Source organism: Littorina saxatilis, linkage group LG16, assembly GCF_037325665.1.
Source record: "Littorina saxatilis isolate snail1 linkage group LG16, US_GU_Lsax_2.0, whole genome shotgun sequence".
Lineage (NCBI taxonomy): Eukaryota > Metazoa > Mollusca > Gastropoda > Littorinimorpha > Littorinidae > Littorina > Littorina saxatilis.
In genome coordinates, this window is record NC_090260.1 from 14,920,607 (window position 1) to 14,926,743 (window position 6,137).

The 6,137-nt window shown below is 41.3% G+C and overlaps 1 long non-coding RNA gene across 1 annotated transcript; it reads right to left on the reverse strand.

The window, feature by feature from the left end:
- Positions 1 to 1,899: 1,899 nt before the first annotated feature.
- Positions 1,900 to 4,818, reverse strand: LOC138950475 (uncharacterized). Its single transcript, XR_011450674.1, has 2 exons — positions 4,520 to 4,818; positions 1,900 to 4,338 (listed from the first exon to the last, which is right to left on the reverse strand). It is a non-coding gene; the product is annotated as an uncharacterized lncRNA (long non-coding RNA).
- Positions 4,819 to 6,137: the final 1,319 nt, after the last annotated feature.

Here is a 6,137-nt window from a genome sequence, read left to right on the forward strand (position 1 = left end):
GTACCTTACATTCATGGGGCCAAATTTGTCCAACCATTTTTTTTGTATTTAACTTAGAAATTTGATTCATCCTAAAAATTATGTTTCCCTTCTCATTCAAGGGACGTAACCACTCGGTACAGGTTTTCGAAGAAATCGACTCGATTTTGGGGGGTGAAATCTATTAAATTTCACCACCAATTTTCTTCACATGCAAGAAACTGACATGCTTTTCGTCCTTAAATAATTTCACCTCATTAATTTTACCAGGAAACAGCATTTCAGCCCCGAGTATAAATCGAGGGGGTAATATGACGCGGCAGGGCCAAGATGACGGCGTCACACCGGTACGATTACCTCCCTTAACTTGCATCAGTCCAGATCTTACAGACATTTTCTGAAAACAGAACTGATCGATGGTACACATGCTTGAGGACATGTAGTGCGTCCTGGGACCCGCTATCTACACATTTAGTGCGTCGTGAGACCCATTCGGCATTCCATGAATTTCTATCACTGATAATTACGATTTTCAAGTCTTGCCAAGATAATGTTTATTTTTTCAGTCAGTATGGTCCTAGCACTCCGTCAAGCCAGAACTCAAAATTTTAATGTTAAAGTGAAAATAAAAAAATTTCATTTGATGATTATTTTAGTTATTATGTGATCATGTTAAATTATGGTTTTGGCGCAAGTACGCCGAGTCCAACACTGACAATTAGTAATTAACACTGACAGTTAACATCATATGTTATCGCTGTTAATTACACAAAACACTGGATAAGTAAAACGTTTACGTCACGGGTCTGGATAACATCCTTCACTCCAGATAGAGAGAGAGAGAGAGAGAGAGAGAGAGAGAGAGAGAGAGAGAGAGAGAGAGAGAGAGAGAGAGAGAGAGAGAGAGAGAGAGAGAGAGAGAGAGAGAGCGAGAGAGAGAGAGAGAGAGAAAGAGAGCGATACTAATATGAGAGAGAGAGATAGCCGGAGAGAGATAGCCGGAGTAAAAGAGAGAGAGAGAGAGAGAGAGAGAGAGAGAGAGAGAGAGAGAGAGAGAGAGAGAGAGAGAGAGAGAGAGAGATAGCGAGAGAGAGATAGCGAGAGAGAGATAGCGAGAGAGAGCGCGCGAGAGAAATCAAATCAAATTCCATTTTACGAGGGTTGCGGCATAAGCATTACAAACAAGCTTTTTTCAGCCAGCTCTCACCCACAGAGGGCTATTTGGGACTACTCTAATCACATAATATATATACACTGATATTCGCATTAGATACCTTGTTTTGTGAGGTATGTTTCATGTCGTTCTTTTCTTTTCATATATACTTACCTCGAGATGAGCGCTGCACAACTGAGACCAGCACCCTTCCATTATTGTTAGTCTCTCTGGGTTGTCGTCGTTTTTCTGTTCTTTTTTCCACTTCATCCAAACTTTCCTAGGTTCAGTCTAAACGGTTGATTTTTCCAACATCAAGTTGATATGGACTGGCATTAACTTTCCTCCTTAAAACTACAACGAAAACACACACACACACAGTCACATAAACACACACACACACACACACACAACCAGTCATACACACACACACGGTCACACACACACACACACATACATAGTCACACACACAAAGTACACAACCACACACACACACACATACAGTCACACACGTACACACATACAGTCACACACACACACACATACAGTCACATACATACAGTCACACACATCACACAGTCGCACACACACACACACACACACACACACACACACACACAGTCATGCACAAACACACACGGTCACACACACTCAGTCACTCACACACACACACACACACACAACCACAAACAGTCACACACACATACAGTCACACATACACACACACACATACACACACACCAGCCAACACCAAAAACCGAGACAAATAATTCTTTCCTTCAATTAAGCTTTAATTTTTCAAGCACTATAAAAGTGACGAGGTCAACACAGAGCAGTTGAAATCAGTCACAAATATTCTTTAAAAAAAATTGTGGAGGATTGACACACCAAAAAAACCACTCGGGTTAAAACAGCTAAATATCTCAGACAGCATATATACATGTACTTCCTTACCCTCATCAACAATCCCAAATCAACATGATTTTTTTTAACAAGCACAAGTTAAATGACTCGATCTGTAACACAATCATATTCCTGATTAAAGGACAAATACAACATTTCACTGAGGAGAGGAGCCGGGTAGCCTATTCATTGACAAAATGGGCACAGTGTTTGCAGCATGCATAAATTGATGTGACCTTGACAGTGCATCATTCTAGCCAGGTCGAAGAAGAAATACAATGATTCCTCCACTTTAAGTCCTCACACAATCTGAGAAAACAACAGGTCTGATCGATCTCGGAGTTAAACTTATGGTAACACAAAGACTGAAAACTTGAGAAAGAAGTGCCTTAAACAGGGAGTCTGAAAAGTGTGCTTGTGTGTATGTGTGAGTGTGTGTGTGTGTGTGTGTGTGTATGGGTGCATGCAAAACAGTGTGTTTGCAGTGAGTGAGTGTGGGGTGGGGGTGTACATCCAAGTATGAATGTGGGTGTGTGGGTGCATGCAAGAGTGTGTGTGTGTTTGTGTGTGCGTGTGTGTGGGTGCATACAACAATCATTAATGTGTGTGTACGTGTGCATGCAAGAATTATGTGTATGTACGAGTGCTATAAGGGTGAAAAGCTAAAGAGGCAGAAAGGCCGGAGGAGTGTTCACTATTCACAGGCATCGCACAAAAGCTATCGAGTTCATGGCCAAATACATATACTTGCTAACTTCAAAGATGAAAAACGAAGCAGGGTGGGGGCATGCAGGGTTGCACCCCTTACAAACACTTGTACAAACACATGTCAGTTTATAAGGAATATTGTAACCATCAGTGGTATTTATTAAACGCCCCAGATGATGTGCTTGGCAAATTTAAAAATTTTTTATTTTTATTTTTTAAAAACACACCTTGTAGTTCTGCTTATTTACACTTGTAGCAGTTACCTGTATCTGCTTCTGCCTTGTTCATCTGCACTGCAGTACACTGGAACCCCTCCTTTTTCAGACCCTGTTATCTCAGACTTTATGTTCATAACCGTGTGCCGAAACACTACGATCACCTCGGGAAGCGAAGTGCAATCAAACAGGATTGAAAATGTTAGGGCTAATTTCTTAGCCCTATAAAAACTGTTATGCAAACCCGAAGGTTTCCATGAACATACAGACTATCGGAAACCACCAGACCCCATCACAAACAGAACTCTACAATCCACTGGTGTTGACTTTTAAAGCCCAACAACTCGGGTGCAGAGTCTGCTGTGAAAGGAGCGGTAGCCTCCCCTGTCACATGTTCATAACCTCTATAAATATACCCCCCATTTTAAGACTCCCTCCTTTCTAAGACCGGATTTCCTCAGATTTGTTGAAGTCTTAATAGAGGACGGTTCCACTGTAGTAACAATGATGCGCATCAGGTATGCATGGGGGAAAAGCTCAAGACTGATATGAAGATCTGAAGATCTTTGAGAAGCTAAGTTCTGCTACTGTACAATTCACTTCCTCTGCGTTCAAATAGCTAGGAATTAATTTTTTTTTCTCTCTCTTTTTTGGAGGTTTTTTTTAGCAATGAAATTCTACTGTACTATAAAAAGTCTCATCTTAATTCCTGGTAAAGTTAGTACAGTACTCAGATACCATTCAACAAGCTGGAAAGTATGCACGGAGAACACATTTAATATTAGTTACATTAAAATCAAGCAATGAAATTCTACTGTACTATAAAAAGTCGTATCTTAATTCCTGGTAAAGTTAGTTCAGTACTCAGATACCATTCAACAAGCTGGGAAGTAATGCACGGAAAACACATTTAAGACAAAGAACATATTAGTTACATTAAAATCAAGCAATTGCTTTAAAAAGCGAATAGCTTCAGCAACTTGCTCAGCTCAAACGTCAACAAGCAGCTTATAAAATCAAGGCGGCAGAACTTTTATTGCGTAGCAAAGAAAGTAAAAGCAACACAACGGATAAAAACGGATAAAAACGAGTTATACACATCACAGGAAAAAGGAATGACTGAAATGTAACACTTATATGCTCCTGAATGCTAAACATCTGCTGTCATCTCAAAATGTAGCATCATAAAGATAAGACTTTGTATTTACACAAATACTGTATACATGTACATTACAAAACAAAAACCTTCAACCATCAACCTATATTGCTTATGATTCGCAAAAAAAATGCAAGAATGCCAAAACTTATGTGAGTGTAAACAAATTTAAGTTTTACTTTAAACCTATTTGTTTGAAAATAACATAAGACATAGCTGCCAACCTCATGGGTGCAACCTGGAAAATTCCAAAAACCGGCAAAAGTTGGGGTCCAGCTTTTTTAGTACTGGGTACATGTATTTAAAATGCCAAAAAAAAACCTCTCCTGGAACAAAAACATCGGCAGCCGATGAAACCAAAAACCGGCTGCCGGCGTGTAGCCGGCAGAGTTGCACCCATGCAACCTTCTGAAGTCAAAATCCACGAGCCAGGGGTTCCCGGGGGACCGTTTAGTCTTGAATATGAGCAGGGAGAAGTTGTAAAATTCAGGAGATTCCCGGAACATTCGGGAGGGTTGGCAGCTCTGTCTATGATAACATGATTATCGTCATGAAACTGACTTGTAACAAACCCCTTGAACCGTATGTGTTCTGTTTAAGTTCAGTGGTACCTGCGATTGGACGCCCCTCCGACGAGAGGACACCTTCTGTTGCCCCTCTGTCTATTCAGGCATGGGAATTAAAAATTGTAAAAAAGGCGGAAAATTTATAACAGTCGACAGCGCGAAGCGCCTAGCCTTACTAGGGCTAGGGGGGTCCGGGGGCATGCCCCCCCGGAAATTTTTTTTATCCAAAGAACCCAGATGGTGCAATCTGGTGTCATCTGAGCTTCAAGTTTGCCATTAAATTCTGTTTTTAGAATCAGAGTTTTTAGTACAAAAATGTACCAATTTTTGCTTTTTTGAAGAAAAAAAATATATACATGTATTATATGGTTTAAATTTTTTTAAAAAAATTGATCTGTTGAGACAAACAGGAAAATGTAACTTGTAACACAATCTGTGCAATCTGGTTTACTTTCAAACATAAAAGTTCAATAACTGAGGCGGGCGGTAGCAGTGCGTGAACAAAGTACGGAAAGTTTTCGCGGGCTTTTGCGCAAAGGCCAAAGTAACCGGTGCCTTTTTTGTGTGCCTCCCCACTTTATTTTTTCGGCGGACACTTTTGCATTTTCGGCGGAACAAAAAAAAATGTCGGCGGACAATTCCCATGCCTGTCTATTATCTAATCAAAAATGTACCTGTCATGACAGGCCACCTGCAACGTAGGGACACTCGATCCTGGCTGGTTACAAGGGTGTCCTTTCATGGCAGGTACCACTGTAGTATCAAAGGTTGAACCCAGGTGAAGCAAAACGCAAGCCTTCACTGGATACCATTCTTTCTTTATTTGGTGTTTAACGTCGTTTTCAACCGTTCAAGGTTATATCGCGACGGAGGGAAGGGGGGTGATGGGATAGAGCCACTTGTCAATTGTTTCTTGTTCACAAAAGCACCAATCAAAAATTTGCTCCAGGGGCTTGCAACGTAGTACAATATATGACCTTACTGGGAGAATGCAAGTTTCCAGTACAAAGGACTTAACATTTCTTACACAATACTCACAGCAAACTGTACATGTCCTAACAATCGTAGCACCAGCCAAAGGCTAAAAGTATTATTTTTTTAAAGGTACAGGTAGCGACTCCTTGCCATGTACGCCACGGCTGTTCCAAGCTTGTGTTTTAGTGTGAGTTAAAAATAGCCCAGCAGAGGGAATAGTTTGGCTACCAGCAGCTGCAGCCAGCACACTGTTAAGCTCGCTTGCCTGTTATACCCAACTGCTTCCGCGCTATACTGGGAGATTGGCCTTTTCACTGAGAGAGCTACTAGCTGCTGTGTTATCTCTGCTGTGGGGAAAGGATGGGTGCTAAAAATAGCCTGCAGCTAGAGTAGCAGAAATGAAGCCCTCGGAACAGCCGTGCACGATGCTGTTCACCACCACAGATCTCCAGGCTTGCACAGGGCATGAAAGCACCCTCCAC